Source organism: Elgaria multicarinata, chromosome 22 (assembly GCF_023053635.1).
Source record: "Elgaria multicarinata webbii isolate HBS135686 ecotype San Diego chromosome 22, rElgMul1.1.pri, whole genome shotgun sequence".
NCBI lineage: Eukaryota > Metazoa > Chordata > Lepidosauria > Squamata > Anguidae > Elgaria > Elgaria multicarinata.
In genome coordinates, this window is record NC_086192.1 from 3,364,097 (window position 1) to 3,381,698 (window position 17,602).

The 17,602-nt window shown below is 46.1% G+C and overlaps 1 pseudogene; it reads right to left on the reverse strand.

Moving 5' to 3' along the window:
* Positions 1-17,602, reverse strand: part of LOC134412774 (maestro heat-like repeat family member 5) — a 51,657-nt pseudogene that overhangs the window by 7,344 nt on the left and 26,711 nt on the right.

A 17,602-nucleotide genomic window follows, 5' to 3' on the forward strand; every position in this document is an offset into this window, starting at 1 on the left:
TACCACCAACAGAAAAAAAGCTTTGATTCAAAGAATAATAATCGCACCCGCGCTTCTAAGACGCATCCCGTTTTTAGAGATGTTTATAACCATCTGTCAGGGATGCTCTAGGGTGGATTCCTGCGTTGAGCAGGGGGTTGGACTCGATGGCCTTGTAGGCCCCTTCCGACTCTACTATTCTATGATTCTATATGGGGGGGAAGTGCATCTTAGAATTGAAGAAATACGGTAGGTGGATCCTGTTTGCTTAGCTTCCCATAACCCACACAAACCATCTCCGAGTGTATTAAGAGTGGACCTCTGTGGCCACCAGCAGGCAGCTATTTGGGGGCAATGAGTTGGGTTTGCAAGCATCCAGGGGAAGAGGGGGCCATCTCAAGGCTACTAGCGGGTTTCTTACCTCAGTGGGGTGGGATGAACAAAAAGGTCGGAGATGACACTCGGCCTCTTGGATCCTCTCCTGCTTGTCCCAAGAATGAAATAGATCTAGATGAGCAGGGCAGTCAGCAGGTGGGGGAATTTGTTCTGAAGCACCTCCGCAGCCTCCGGTACGGACATGATAGCACACAAAGCGTTGGTGGCCTGGAGGTTACAAAGAAAGGAGAATGATGATCGGCAGAGGACATCTTGAGATAATGGCCTCCTCTCAACCCTGGGCTCCATCACACGTCATTTCTCCCCCTGCTTTGTCTCCGCGCTTTTAGCCTCCAATGCTCTTTCGCTCTCTTGCTCTTCCACTCCACCCCGCCCCTTCTCTTTCTCCTGCCAGTTCATTGGTTGCCCCTTCTCCCCGCTTTCAGATGAGTCCTGTCAGATGAGTACTTCAACCAGACCGTCGTTCTGCCTGGCAAAAATGAAATGACCCTTTAGCCTGGCCCTTTGGGGAGGATTGAGGGAGTACAAGCCTGCCTCTGCAGAGATTTGGGCGTTGTGCAATTTAAGAAAAAGCTTTTGAGCTTGGGATGCAAGGTTTGGGCTTTCTCTTGAGGTTTGGAGCCGGCGGCTGGGAGAGATCGCTTTTCCCTGCCAGGACCTGATGCCATCCATTCAAGCCAACAGCAAGGCTCCCGTGACAGCACACGCCCCCATCGAAGGAAAACATGAGTACAGCACTACACGGAGGCTTAAGGGCACATTAAACACACTTAGGGAAAACAATCCAGATTTTAGGCATTCTAGGAAAAGACGGAAAAGGCTGGGGAAGCGGCAGGGCGTCAGCAGGAGAGGCACGGCATCATGTGAATACCGTGCTGCAAAATCTGCACACCAAGCATGGCGAGAGGGCACTAAATCACTGGTGTGATGGCGCTCCTCATCGCCCTTGGGAGATCCACTTGGCCCTCTTGCGTCACGGTTTGCACTGGTAAGTGAAAACTCCCCCCCCCTTTTTTGGCTAGTACTGTGAGAGGAAAGGCAGATTAACTCTGCCCTCCAACAAACAAGCAAACGTAAGGGAGCAGGGAGCCCCCCAGGTAGGGTTGCCAAATTTTTGTGTGAGGGGGGGATAGGGGATCCTATGCCTTTAACAGCTACATGAGAGGCATAGATTCAAGAGATGAATCTCGAACGTCCTTGTAAAAGTCCTTGTAAAAGGACGGACATTACGCCAGTCCTTTTACAACTTCATTGGCTGCCAGTCCAGGTCCGGGCCTGATTCAAAGTGCTGGTATTGATATTTAAAGCCCTAAACGGTTTGGGGCCAGGTTATCTGAAGGAACGCCTCCTCCCATATGTGCCTGCCCGGACCTTAAGATCATCCACAGGGGCCCTTCTCCGTGAGCCCCTGCTAAAGGAAGCGAGGCAGGTGGCTACTAGGAGGAGGGCTTTCTCCGCTGTGGCACCCCGGCAGGTGGCTACTAGGAGTAGGGCTTCCTCCGCTGTGGCACCCCGGCAGGTGGCTACTAGGAGGAGGGCTTCCTCCGCTGTGGCACCCCGGCTGTGGAATGAGCTCCCCAGAGAGGTCCGCCTGGTGCATACACTGTACTCTTTTCATCGCCAGCTGAAGACCTTTTTATTCTCTCAGTATTTAACACTTCACTTTAACTTAAATTTAAATTTTACTGTTCTAACTCTGTATTTTAATCTTATATCAATTTTGCTGCGTGGTTTTATCCTGGTTGTGCTTTTGATACTGTATTTTGTATTTGTGCTTCTAACCTGTTGGTTGTTTTATTATGGTTTTAATTTTTGTGAACTGCCCAGAGAGCTTCGGCTATTGGGCGGCATAGAAATGTAATAAATAAATAAACAAATAAATAAAAATGAAGGGCGAGAAAAACTTGAGCAGCTGACTGTTGACCGACTGATTATATTGTAAAGTATGAAAAATACAAGGCTCTTCCAGAGAAGAAATGGGAAGCCTTTTCTACATTCTGCTTCCTTACATTCAGGGTCCGGCCTTCAATTTCTGCCATTTTTGTTTTAAAATATTTTCCTGGGAGATCCAGGAAAAATAAAAGGAAGTACTTCTTCACACAGCGCATAGTTAAATTACGAAACTCACTACCACAAGGTGTAGTGACGGCCACCGATCTGGATGGCTTTAAAAGGGGGTTGGATAGGGTGACCCTATGAAAAGGAGGACAGGGCTCCTGTATCTTTAACAGTTGCACAGAAATGAGAATTTCAGCATATATATGGAGAACCTGATGAAATTCAATCTTCATCACAACAGTTAAAGGTGCAGGAGCTATACTAGAGTGACCAGATGTAAAAGAGGGCAGGGCACCTGCAGTTTTAACTGTTGTGATGAAGAGGAAATTTCACCAGGTTCTCCATATATACAAAGGACACCTGCTGAAATCCCTTTTCAATACAACTGTTAAAGATACAGGAGTCCTCCTTTTCATAGGGTCGCCCTAGGGCTGGATAAATTCCTGGAGGCAAAGGATAAATTCCTGGAGGCGAAGGCTAATACTAGATTGCCTCTAGTATTCCAGGCAATAAGCCTGTGTGCCCCAGTTGCTGGGGGACATGGGTGGGAGGGTGCTGTTGCACCATGTCCTGCCTTGTTCATCCCTGGCTGATGGCTGGTTGGCCACGGTGTGAACAGAGTGCTGGACCAGATGGACCCTTGGTCTGATCCAGCCTCAGGGCACTTCTGATGTTCTTATGAAACCAGCAGCGTACAGCCCTGAGTGGCCGGGTTCCATGATGTCACCAACTACCTCCTCCTACAAACTCAGAATCACTTGAAAACGTTTGGGGGGGGGGGGAAGAACTTGAAAAAAGTTTCCTTTTAAAAATGAATAAGATAGATTACAGATGAATGAGTGGAGTACTTAAACTGCATTTTTTTTAAAAGAAAAAGAGGGAAGGAAATCTGATGGCTGAGCCAGCTTTGGATTTGTTGGTTGGTCCATCTGTCAGTTCATTTGCAAAGTTGGGAGGGAGCTAGACTCAGCCCATTGCATTATTAGAATGTGCATATTATTCTATATTATATCCAAGAAGGAGGGAAAGGTAGTGGGAGGAGGACAAAGAAAGAGATTTGATGGTGCATAGAAGGTGGTACCATATTGTTACAAATTACTATTATTTCCAGGTTGTCCACATACCATTCAAATTCTGGGGAACCGAGAGAGGAAGGTTCTCTATCCGAAATACCGTGTGAGGTTGCTCTTCCCCCCTCCTTCTACAAGTTTTGTTTCACTTGAAACCAGAAACAGGTTTGCCAGCTGACCGTGAAAATTGAGCTAGCCTGCTCTTGTGCCTTCAACAGGCCTGACCTGCACAAAACGGGAGCTGAAGCTTTTTCACAGAGATCAGCATTTTCCACTTGCTACTGTCGGCATGTCAAGACCCTGCAAAAGGCACAACCCAGCTGGCGAGTTGCCAAGCCTAGCCAGAATTATTATTATTATTATTATTATTATTATTATTATTATTATTATTATTATTATTATTATCCCGCCTTTTGCCCAATGCTGGGCCTCAAGGCGGCCTTACAAAGTTTAAAACATACTTGGGGGGGGGGGGGAGAAACATAGTTTAAAATGCACAACAAAATTATAATTATTTGTTTATTATGGTTTTAATTTTTGTGAACCGCCCAGAGAGCTTCGGCTATTGATGTAATAAATAAATACATAAATATAAGACATGATCATAGGTGGAGGGCCAGATTATTCTCCAAAGGCCTGCTGGAACAAACAAGTTTTAGCCTGCTTCCGAAAGCCCATCAAGGAGGGAGCCAGGGAAGAGCGTTCCAGAGCACCGGAGCAGCCACCGAGAAGGCCCTGTCCCGCGTTCCCACCAAGCGCACCTGTGAAGATGGTGGGACTGAAAGAAGGGCTTCTCCAGAAGATCTCAAAGCACGGCAGGCTCATAAGGAAGAAGACGGTCTTATTCTCCCTTATGAGAAGAAGCCCCCAGCCCAAGGCCCCCCCCCCATTTCAGGACTACGACAGAAGGGAGAACAGCGTGGTTTCGTACCGCCCGTGGCATCTGAGATTTGCTGTGCCGCCTGTAAGGGACATCGGAACCCGGGTCTTCATCCTGCAGCCGTTTGAGCAGCAGTCTTATTAGCTTGTGGCTGGAATACGGGTTGCGGACCAATGCCTTCCACATCTCCGCTACATTGCTGCAGGGTTTCAAAGGAGAGTGAAAAAGGAAAAGAAATGTCAGGCTTTTTAGACTTCCGTGAAGCTGCTCTTGCGTTAGCATAGGAAAATGATGGCAAGAGCTGCATCTAATGTTCTGGCTGTCCCAGTTTGAGGTTTTGGTATCTGTTCCTGGTGATTTACAAGAAAATACCTTTAAGGCAGGGGTGGAACACAGTCTGTGGTCCACATGCTAACACTGCCTCCCTTTTCCCCCTTTTTTTGCAGAACCCAATGTTGTGCCGCTAAAATTTGATAGTACAAGAGCAGTAGCTATCTTTTGTATCTGGTCATGCTAGGCAGGGCTCCTGCAGCTTTCACTGTTGTGATGAAGAGGGAATTTCACCAGGTTCCCCATATATACAAATGACCCCTGCTGAAATCCCCTTTTCTAGGCAACTGTTAAAGATACAGGAGTCCTGTCCTCCTTTCCATATGGTCACCCTAGATTAGGGAGTAAACGTTCATGAAAGTTTTGGAGTTGTAAGAGGTTTGCACGAAGTGCAACCAGGTCCATTGGCAACAAAGAATCTCATAGAATCGTAGAATAGCAGAGTTGGAAGGGGCCTACAAGGCCATCAAGTCCAACCCCCTGCTCAATGCAGGAATCCATCTTAAAGCATCCCTGAAAGATAGCTGTCGAGCTGCATCGTGAAGACCTGGAGTGTGGAAGAGCCCACAAGCTTCCTAAGTAACTGGTTCCATTGTCGTTCTGCTCTCGTAGCACTTTAAAGACTAACGAATATATTCCAGCAAAAGACGTTATTATTATTTATTTATTTAGCACCATCCGTGTACATGGTGCTGTACAGAGTAAAACAATAAAACAGCAAAACCCTGCCGCATAGGCTTACATTCTAATAGAATCGTAATAAAACAAAAAGAAGGGGAAGAGAAGGCACCAAACAGGCACAGGGTAGAGTAAAACTAACAGTATAAAACTAAGATCAAAATCAAGTTTTAAAAGCTTTAGAAAAAAGAAACGTTTTTAGCTGAGCTTTAAAAACTGCGATTGAACTTGTAGTTCTCAAATGTCCTGGAAGAGCGTTCCAGGCGTAAGGGGCAGCGGAAGGAAATGGACGGAGCTGAGCAAGGGAAAGAGAGACCTTTGGGCAGGTAAGAAACATGGCATTGATGGTGCTATATAAAATAATAATAATAATAATAATAATCAGAGGAGCGAAGAGCATGAGCGGGGCAATAGTGTGAGATGAGAGAGGGAAGATAGGAAGGAGCTAGACTGTGAAAAGCTTTGTAGGTCAACAGGAGAAGTTTATATGGGATTCTGAGGTGAACTGGAAGCCGATGAAGAGGTTTCAGAAGTGGAGTAACGTGGTCAGAGCGGCGAGCCAAGAAGATGATCTTAGCGGCAGAGTGGTGAACAGAAACCAACGAACTGATGTGAGAAGGAGGAGAGCCAGTGAGAAGAAGGTTGCAGTAGTCCAAGATGTCTTGGACTGAAGTCCACTTTCTCAGATACATGAAGTTCCTCCTCAGCCTGTAGGTATGTATCCATTGGGATATAGAGGGAGTGTAAATAGCGAGGTGAAATGGCAAAGAAATGCAAAAAGCACAGCCTGTGACAATCCGATTAGCTACGTATAGCAATGCTAGGATGATTGTAGACCACAAGTTCAATTACAGTTTTTAAAACTCAGTTGAACATTTTTCTTTTTTACCCCCCTAAAGCTTTTGGACCTTGACTTTGATCTGACTTTTACACTGTTAGTTTTACTCTCCCCTGTGCCTGTTTGGTGCTTTTTCTTCCCCTTCTTATTATTTTATTATGATTTTATTAGAATGTAAGCCTATGTGGCACCATGTGGCTGTTTTATTGTTTTATTTTTATTTTTCTTTATTTATTGCATTTGTATACCGCCCCATAGCCGAAGCTCTCTGGGTGGTTCACAGAAGATGAACCACCCTGCCAAAGGAAGTGAGCCAGGTGGCTGCCAGGAGCAGGGCCTTCTCTGCTGTGACACCCCGGCTGTGGAATGAGCTCCCTACGGAGGTTCGCTTGGCACCGACATTATATGCGTTTAGACGCCAGGTGAAGACGTTTTTATTCTCCCAGCATTTTAACAGTCATTTTAAATTTTAACTTGGTGTTTTAAATTCGTAATTTTGCATTGCTGCTGTTTTTATCTGGTTGAGCTTTTATATTGTATTTTATATTATGGTTTTATACTGTTGTTTTATACTTTGAATGTTTTTAATTTTTGTGAACTGCCCAGAGAGCTCCGGCTATTGGGCGGTATAGAAATGTAATAAATAAATAAATAAATAAATAAACTTAAAAAACAATATACAAAAATTAAAAACCACAAAACATGTAAAATGCACATACATCTAAAACCACATATAACCATTTTACAAACCATTTTATTTATTTATTTATTTATTTACAATATTTATATGCTGCTCTCCATTCAAAATTTTGGATGAGCCCAAAACCAGACCCAGTCTCTGTACAGCACCATGTACATTGATGGTGCTATATAAAGTAATTAATTAATTAATAATAATAATAATAATATCACAATTACTGCTGTTGTAAATGGCCACTTCATTGAATTGTCCCAGATTGTACTTTTTGCATTTCGTTGCCATTTTAATCAACCAAAACTATAGGACACAAAACAATGGGCTTAAGCTACAGTGAGGCAGATTTCAGTTGACCATCAGGAAAATCTTCCTAATGGTTGGAGCAGTCAGACAATGGAACCAATACCTAGGGAGATGGTGGGCTCTCCGTCGTTGGAGGTCTTCAAACAGAGGCTGCACAGCCATCTCTCTGGGTGTGTGTTAAACTGGACTCCTGCACGCAGCAGGGAGTGGACTCCAGGACCTAAATGGCCCTTTCCAACTCTAATGATTCTATGATTCTTTGACTCCACTGATTACATGTCTTTCTAGCACTGAAAGAGACTGAAAGAACTGGGCATGTTTAGCCTGGAGAAGAGAAGACTGAGGGGAGACATGAGAGCACTCTTCAAGTACTTAAAAGGTTGTCACACAGAGGAGGGCCAGGATCTCTTCTCGATCCTCCCAGAGTGCAGGACAAGGAATAATGGGCTCAAGTTACAGGAAGCCAGATTCCGGTTGGACATCAGGAAAAACTTCCTGACTGTTAGAGCAGTACGACAATGGAACCAGTTCCCTAGGGAGGTTGTGGGCTCTCCCACACTAGAGGCCTTCAAGAGGCAGCTGGACAACCATCTGTCAGGGATGCTTTAGGGTGGATTCCTGCATTGAGCAGAGGGTTGGACTCGATGGCCTGGTAGGCCCCTTCCAACTCTGCTATTCTGTGATTCTATAAACTGCTAAGTCTGCGGATCAAGCTGCTGTCAGAGGTGCAGGAGCGAGGGCTGGCAAAAAGTTGGCAACCCTACTACAAAAAACAGGGGAACGGCTAAGCAGTTGGCAAGCTGCAAGACGTGGTTGATGGGCCGTGGCTGGATCGCTGAACCACAAGTTGTGCGGTCTTCTCCTAGGGCTTCTGAGCCATCCTTAGCATTTGCAGAACGACTCCCTGCCAAAACGGTGGCAGTGTACTGGGCAGGGGCGTCGCTGGTTACATTTGGTGGACATTTTACAAAAATAACATTAGGGAGACGACTGGTCCATCTCCTTGAGACCCTTACTCATCACATTCCACCGAGCGTTCCAGAAGGACGTCTACAACTCCGTTTAGACGCTTTGCGGCTAGGCTGCGCAACGCCTTCATCGTCTCTTCTTTTGTTAAATGGTCTTTTATCTTGGAGAGATGGTTATAAATTTCCTTGACTATCATGGGCAGCTAGAAGAAGACAAAGAAAAGTGGAATGATAGCACCCATTTGCCACCTCCTCCGCTCTCCCCTTCCTACAGCAGGTCTTTTGATCCCCCTTCCTGTGCCAAAGTCTGTTATAGTCCCATTGCTTCTGGTAAATGCAGGAGGCCGGTGTCTACTAGCTACTGGACACACTTCACCTGCATGGGTAACAGGTGGAGAGAAATCATTCAGCATCTTTTTGAATGCAACCAGGAAAGGAGGCTGAAGTCTGAGTTCTGTAGATGGCTGGGAGGAGGTTTTGGAACATTCTGTCACTTGGGGAAGCAGAGAACACGAGCTTCTCCACACACAGGAAAAATCCTGCAGCCTTACTGGGGCTTTCCTCTTCTGCATTCTTCCCACCGTGAAGATGTGGTCCTTTACACGCGACCACGTGATTTTGAATTGGAAACTTCCCTTCTTGGAAAGGCTCCATTGAGTTTAATGAGACAGTGCCACCTAGTGGCAGAATTGTAGTGCAACACCGAGTTTACACACTGGGAGATCCTGTGATTTCCCAGATAACACCACAGTATCTCTCCCTCTTTTTCCGCACAGCGAGATAGTGCGGGAGATGTCCTGTATGCTGACGACACTGCGTAATGGACCCGCAAACTTCAGGGAGTGGCCAGTCATGAGTGTGCAATAAATTTAGAGAAGCCCCATGAAAGCAACGACGTGATCTCTGACTAAAACCACATTATAAACCGTATGCTCTCCTGGAATGTAGCTAAACAGAGCCTTAATGCAATCATTATACCCCACAACCCCACATTTACAGAGGGCTTACTATCCTTGATTCTCATGCCTCTAGAACATAAGAACATAGGAAGTGCCCTGATGCTGGATCAGACCAAGGGTCCATCTAGTCCAGCACTCTGTTCACACAGCGGCCAACCAGCCATCTGCCAGGGACGAACGAGCAGGACATGGTGCAACGGCACCCTCCCACCCATGTTCCCCAGCAACTGCTGCACACCGGCTTACTACCTCAAATACTGGAGGTAGCACCCAACCATCAGGGCTAGTAGCCATGGATAGCCTTCACCTCCAGGAATTGATCCAACCCCCTTTTAAAACCATCCAGATTGGTGGCCGTCACTACATCTTGTGGTAGTGAGTTCCATAGTTTAACTCTGCACTGTGTGATGGACTTCCTTTTATTTGTCCTGAATCTCCCACTAATCAGCTTCATGGGAGGACCCCGTTGGGTTCTAGTATTTTCAGAGAGGGAGAAAAATGTCTCCCTCTCCACCTCCTCCATCCCATGCATAATTTTGTCCACCTCTATCAAGTCTCCCCTCAGCCTCCCTTTCCCCAAGCTGAACCATCCCAGCTGTTGTAACCTTCCCTCACAGGGGAGATGCTCCAGCCCCGGGATCATTTTACTTGCAGTTTTCCCAGCTCTATAATATCCTTTTTTAGTTGGGTTGTCCAGAACTGTACACAGTATTCTAAGTGTGGTCGCACCATCGACTTGTATAAGGGCAGTAGGATACTGGCTGTTTTGTTCTCAATTCCTTTCCTTATAATGCCTAACACGGACAGCAGTCGCTAAGGCCCAAAGCAAGATACTGGAGGTCACACGGGGTGTGTAGCTGCTCCTACCGTACCACATCTGTTCTCGTATCTCTGGTGACCCTTTATTTAAAGAAGATGTCTGGTGTGGCATGGCTGCATCCAGGGCTTCCTCCTCTCCTGGCCAGCTCCAGCCAGTCAAGCGGAGCGGAGGTCAAGAAACTCTGAAGGTAATAATGTCACGTCACACGTCATCTTGAATTAAGCATGGGGCGGGGAGCACGGGAGAAAGACACGAGAGTCCCGTGTGGTGCAGTGGCTAAAGTGTTGGACTGGGAGTCGGGAGATCCGGGTTCTAGTCCCCTCTCAGCCGTGGAAACCCAGTCACAGGCTCTCAAGCCCAGTCTACCTCACAGGGTTGTCGTTACATTTTTAATTATTTATTGCATTTTTATACTGCCCAATAGTTGAAGCTCTCTGGGTGGTTTGCAAAAATTAAAACCATTCATAAAAATGGAGAGGAGGAGGATTCCGTGCGCTGCCTTGGGTTGCTTGGAGGGGAAAAGGCAGGTTATCAATGCAATAAAACAAACAAATAAACCAACTCGGGGCAGCTATGTGTTCCTCAGAACGTGGCCCTTTGGGCTGAAAGTGCTTTATGTGTGTATGTTCTGTGTTTTAAAATTTTAAATTGTGTATACTTGTTTTTATCTCAATTTCAGAATTCCTGTAAACCGCCCAGAGAGCTCTGGCTTTGGGGGCAGTATATAAGTGAAATAAATAAATAAATAAATAAATAAAGTTGCATTCCTTGGTTTTTCCACTGCAGTTGTAACTGCCCCTTTTCTCAATGGCTTACACTGTTCTCTCTCTCCTTGCTTCCCCCCCCCCCCATTATCTGCACCTGTGATATCAGTGGAGAGGTAGTGGTTCCCCAGGGAGATGGCTGAGGTCTGCCCAATCCTAGTCCAAGACTATCCCTTTTATCATACTGGACTGATTCACACAATAACCCACCCTGAGAACAAGCCGCCATGGGTTGGTTATTTGATCGCCAACCCATGATGGTCAGCCTCTCTGAGCCTTGTTTCCAATTTATTCCTCCTAACCTGCTCCTTGCATGCATCCCTGGGACCTTTGTGGCACAACAGTTTCTGGGCTTTCCTGGGTTGTTAAGAAAAAGCGGAAATGGCTCACGTGCTCTGCTCATCTCCGGCAATTCCGGGATTAAACAACCCAGGAATTGCTGCCTTGACATCCATTCATAGAAAACCTGCTTCCCCCAGCCCCTGCTGTTTCTTACATCCTCCGTGTCCATCCCGCATTCCTCCAGGAAGGAGCTCAGGAGCACTCCTGCAGCCTGAGAAAAACTGCAGTCTTCGTCTGTGAGACGGTCTACGGCGTGGAGCACAATCTCTGTGACATGCGCGTTGGACAGATGTTCACCAAATGCCTGGCACAAAGAAGAATGAAAAGAGGTTGCCGGTCAGAGTTCTCCCAGTTTTTTCACACCCTTCCCATATGTCTCTACATCTTACTTAACAAAGCTTCAGTCAGTTCAGCCGCAATAACACGTTTTTTCTTTACTAAAGGGGGAATGTTTATACCGTCGGCCATCAAAGTGTTTAATGCCAAGTCTGCAGCCCAGCTTTTCTACGCCTCCAACATCTGGAGAGGGGGATTAACATCTGAGATAGATGTAGGCTACAGACAAGGTTTCTGAGGGCCCTTCTTCGACTCCCAAAGCATGTCCCTAAGTCTGTACTTTTGTTGGAAACCGGGGAAAGCTCTCTTTCGCTTAGGGCTTGGTGAAGTGTGCCTTCTTCACAAGTGAGGCTAAGGAGACATTTGCTCTGATCTGGCACGTGTGCTCTGCGCAGAGAATCTAGGTTTCCTCACATTTATTTATTTATTTATTTATTGCATTTAGATACCGCCCCATAGCCGAAGCTCTCTGGGTGGTTTACAAAAGTTAAAAACAGTGAACATTAAAAACAAATATACAAAATTTATATTTTGTATAAATATACAAAATCTGTACACATGCAAATATACACATGCAACTGATGTAGCTGCCACACCTGCTCCTCAGGTCTGTTGTGCCTGGGTAGGCACCTGTGAGTAGATCTGGCCTGGACCCTTATTCAGGGGCTCTAACACTATTTTTGAAATTCAGCCATATGCAGGGTGAGTGCGTCGGGGTGGGTGCGCAGTGGCGCGTTCTCAATTATGCGGCAGCAATCGCACACCCACCCTGGGGCTTGAAGCCAAAGCTGCGGAGAAAAAATGTCAGGGACACCGTGATACTCCGATTTTATTCTACGGAGCGAGGCGAGGACGGCGCACCCGCCATCTAAGCCTCGCTGCGGAGTTGCAGCGGACGCATGGGCTGGCGGATGGCGACCCCCGATTGGTCGCCATCTTCCCTGGCAGAGGACAGGGGATGCGACCAGTGCCGGAAACCCTGTGCTTTTGCTGCAGCGTCAAGGTCAGCCATCCCCGCCCTGCAGCAGTGAAAGTGCGGGGTTTGGGATCATCCTGCCGCCGTAAAGCCAGTGTGGTGTAGTGGCTAAAGTGTTGGACTGGGAGTCAGGAGATCCGAGTTCTAGTCTCCCCTTGGCCATGGAGACCCACTGGGTGATTTTGGGCCAGTCACAGACTCTCAGCTCAACCTACCTCACAGGGTTGTTGTTGTGAGGATAACATGGAGAGGAGGGTTATGTACGCCAGCTTTGGTTTTTTGGGGAAAAAAATGGCGGGATATAAATGCAATAATAATAATAATAATAATAATAATAATAATAATAATAAATAATACTGCATGTTTTAGCTCTAAGGGCTCAAGGAGAGGGGTGATGTGCTGATAGGGAGAAAGATGAGCTCAGCAGGCACAAAGGAGGACAGGGAGGAAGACCAGCAAGCGTGAACTTATGACAGTCTAACGACTGGTAAACCAGAACCATACCTTTGCCACTTTCGATATGTCGTCGTAAAAGGTCATGGGGCCGGAAATTAAAAAATCTTCTCGGGCCCATTTCACAATGTTGCCTTTCTTATTCTTCGGTTTCTTCTCCATGTCCTTGGCTGTTTTTTTTCTCCCCAATGGAGAAACACAGCATTAGTCTATGATTCTATGATTCTTGTCCACCTCCAAACTCCAAATACTGTCACAATACTGTTATCTATATATATAAAACGCTGAGGTATGTTTCTGTACAGGCTTCAGCTGATATAGGTTGCTAAGCAACAGTCATGTGTAACGTCAGCTGATACAGGTTGCTAAGCCCCTTGCCCGACTCCTCCGGGCTTTCCCAGGTAATTCTTCCCCCTTTTCTGCCTCTTCGCTCCCACCCACCCCCCACAAAGGGGGGAGTGCCATGGTCCGGAGCATGAGCGAGACACTGCCGGGGCCCTTGGTAGCCGGGCGGGAGGCCGCTCGCCTGCTGCGAACCCAGGCCCCGGCCTAATCTCATGCGAGCTGGGCGGCCGGCTGAAGGCTGACAGGAACCCCGGGGAGAGGGAGACACCTGCTCCCCCTCCCCCCGACCTCCCTGCCCCCCAGGTCTGCCAGACGGCGCTGGATCTGCGGCCTCCAAGCAGCCCACGCCTCCGTGATGATATTTAATTAATAAACTTTAAGATATGCCACCGGGTACAGCTAGTAACAGCATAATACTGTCACTGTAGCACATAACCATCAGAGCTAGTAGCCATTGATAGCCTTCTCCTCCAGGAATTGATCCAACCCCCTTTTAAGGCCATCCCATTTGGTGGCCATCACTACATCTTGTGGCAGTGGAATCCGTAGTTTAACTATGCGCTGCGTGAAGAAGAATTTCCTTTGATCTGTCCTGAATCTCCCACCAATCAGCTTCATGGCATGACCCCATTGGGATCTCGTACTATCTGCAGTTCTACGTAAGAATTACAGGGAACGATATTATTAAAAGCAGCACGCAAACCTCCAGACCCACTTACAGGCCAAAGGCCTTCTTGAAGAAAGCTGTCTTTGCCTGCTGGTGGAAGGGCAGCAGAGAGGGATCAAACCTAGCTTCTCTTGGGAAGGACTTCCACAGCCTGGGAGCGGGTACCGCAAAGGCCCTGTCTCGCATCACCACCAAAGCGATCACCCTGAAAGTGGCGGTGGAGAGAGAAGGGCCCTTCCAGAAGACCTGAAGGACTGGGCAGGCTTGAATGGGAGAAGGTGGCCTTCCAGGTAGCCTGGTCCCAAGCCCTATAGGGCTTTATAGGGCCTCTCCAGCCCTTTGAATTCTGCCCGGAAACACACTGGAAGCCGGTGAAGCTGCTGTAACAAGGGAGTCTCGTGCTCCCTGTAACCCAGCCTTCCTCAACCTATGGCGCTCCAGATGTGTTGGACTACAACTCCCAGAATGCTGGCTGGGGCATTCTGGGAGTTGTAGTCCAGCACATCTGGAGCGCCCCAGGTTGAGGAAGGCTGCGTAACCAGTCCCAGTCAACAGTCTGGCTGCAGCAATCTGGACCAGCGAAAGTGTCTGTAGACCTGAAAATCAAGATTTCCCAGCATGCTGCTCACCCATTTTGCTTATGATAATGTAGTGGAGATGGTAAATGGCCTCCGCTGAGGCCTGCGCAATCTCCTTCATCTGGTCAGCAAGGTGAAGGGCCAGTAGTGACACCAGCTGTCCAAGCAGGAAGAATTCTGGCGTCATCTAAAAGGAAGAGAAAGAGGCAATCTCAGCCCTCGAATGGTCCGGTGTGCTCTCGATCCACAGAGCCGGCGGATGTGACCTTTTTGGTGGGCGAGAGACCTGCAGTGACACACCAGAGGCCGGCCAGCACCTCCCTTTTTGACAGAGTGCGGCCCGACTGACTTCCACAACCCGTCGTTCATCTTTGCTGCTGGTTTCCCGACAGTGCGGAAGTGGAATCCAGAACAATCCGTGATGAAACGTTTAGAGCAGTGGTTCCCAAAGTGGGCGGTATCGCCCCCTTGGAGGCGGTGGGATTGCATAGGGGGCGTTAAGAGGCAAGGGGGCGGCAGGGGGGCGCGAAGAGGCAGAGGGGTGGCAGTGGGGGCGCTTGAGGTGGTCTTTTCCGCACCAGGAGTTTGGGTTACAGAAGGAAATTTCTGATCGCTCTCCTGCACTGTGGAGAGTGGTTCAGGAGCTCTTGGTTGCATTTCCAACATCATATTCGGTGGAACGTGGTTTTAGAGCGGTCTGCCTACTTCTCTCCAAGCAAAGAAATCGACTAGAGATTACTAAACGTGGTGATTTAAGACTCATGTGAAGTGACTTTAAACCAGACATTGGGAAACTGGTATCACTTCATCAAGCATTTCACATTAAGAATGTACAGAATAGTGAGGTGCTCTACCCTGGTTACTAAATGCGATATCTAATATTCTTGCTAAATGACTATCAGACTCTGAAAAGATGATATCACTGGATCAAGTTCATCAATTATGTTTAATTGAATAAACTAAAAAAACGCAATTGGGTTTTGAATAAATATTCCATTAATTGTTACTGTTTTGAATTTTATTGTTATTATCTTCCTTAGTTGAAAACCGCTAATCTGAATAATGATTTTTATAGTGTAAGGTAGGGGGCATTGGCCATGAGTTTGTGGAACCAGGGGGGCGGTGACCTGAAAAAGTTTGGGAACCACTGGTTTAGAGGTTACAGTGGCTCCTGCCTCAGGAGAGCCCTGTTCGCCCTGCTGAAGCTTTTTCGCAATCAGCGGAATTAAAACTGGAGCTATTTATTTTACTTTGGTTTAAAATATTTCCAGGCCACCTTTCAGGGGAGGAGCTTAGAAATAAGGAGACATTTAAAATTGTGCTAGAATGTTCAGAAATACCCTCCTTCCTGGCCAAGATCCTCTATCTTCTAGTGTTGTTGTTTTAATTAATTTTTGGTAGTTCTGGTCACAAGAGTTGAGTCTGACAACATTTGTACATACACATATATCTAAACCTTCCGTATCAATTCAGATACAAATTGCAAGTTTCTTCCTGGACCGGATGTTAATTTTCTAACGTTGCCATCATTTTATCTACTCCAAATGTCTGTAAATACCAACGGGGGTGTTCTCCCATCTTCCTCTTTGTTCACAAAGTCAATAAACTTCCTCTACAACCTCTCAAAATTGTCCTCGCTTAATTGTCCTTGCACTTTTTTTCTGTCAGTTTTCTTAAAAGAACAATCTGCCAAACCCTTTGATAGCAATTATCAAGAGGGAGCCTTTTGCCATACTCCCAGGGCTTGGCTCTCAGCTATCTTGCCACCAGTAAATTACTAAATCCTCGTCTAACAGCTTAATATCTGATCCTTTATATAAATTCAGCAGTGCTAGGTGAGAAGATGGATGAACCCATTGTCCAGTTATTGAACTAATCTCCTGGAACACTATATTCCAAAAAATATTCGCCTTAGGGTATGTCCACCACATACGTATATATGTCCCAACTCCCAAGCAACCCCTCCAACATTCTGGGGATGTCCCTGGGCTCATTATTGATATTTTTCTTGGCTTGATAGAATCATAGAATAGCAGAGTTGGAAGGGACCTAAAGGCCATCGAGTCCAACCCCCTGCTCAATGCAGGAATCCACCCTAAAGCATCCCTGACAGATGGTTGTCCAGTTGCCTCTTGAAGGCCTCTAGTGTGGGAGAGCCCTAGGTAACTGATTCCATTGTCGTACTGCTCTAACAGTCAGGAAGTTTTTCCTGCTGTCCAGCTGGAATCTGGCTTCCTTTAACTTGAGCCTGTTATTCTGTGTCCTGCACTCTGGGAGGATCGAGAAGAGATCCTGGTCCTCCTCGGTGTGACAAGATGGATTCATAGATATACCATCTATGAATCAATTTTAACATGAGTTCCCTATTTCTATATGATACTGTTTTATTTATTTTTTTTATAATAATTTTTATTCATTTTCAACACTATATAAACATAGATAAACATTTCCAAAATATAACTGAAACAAACACAATAAGAAGAAAAAATACATCAAATATCTGCTGCATACATATTGAATAATTGTTGAGTACAAATATCAAAAACTATTACATATGCCTTATCACACTACAACATCTTCATTCTTAACATAAAAGTGCACCCCCCACCTCGGGATCATTCTTGAGTCCAAAATCTAATCATTTCTTCTGCTGGTGGTTTCCCACTTCCCTTAGTAAACACGAACACTAGGAACTGTTTCCAGATTCCTTCGAACTCATTTATTTTAGTTACGCCTTTTCTCCACTTAATATTGCATGTCAGTTTATCATTAATGGCTATGTCCCATACTACTTTATACCATTCCTCAATAAAATATTCCCCTTGGATCTTCCAGTTCCTAGCTATCATCAATCGTGCTGCAACCAACAAACTCGATATCAGCTCTATAGTTCCTTTTCCACACTTTATATCTTCAAATAGTGACAGCAATGCTATTTTTGGTGTTTGTTCTATTTTCATTCCCACTATTTCTTCAATTTCTAAAAACACCATCTTCCATAATCTTTGTACATATTTGCATTGCCACCACATATGTAAATACGTTCCTTTTTCCCCACATCCTCTCCAACAATTTGCTGAATGTTGATCACTTATCTTATTCAATCTAACCGGGGTTAGGTACCACCTCCATAAAATTTTAAAATAATTCTCCTTTATTCTTACT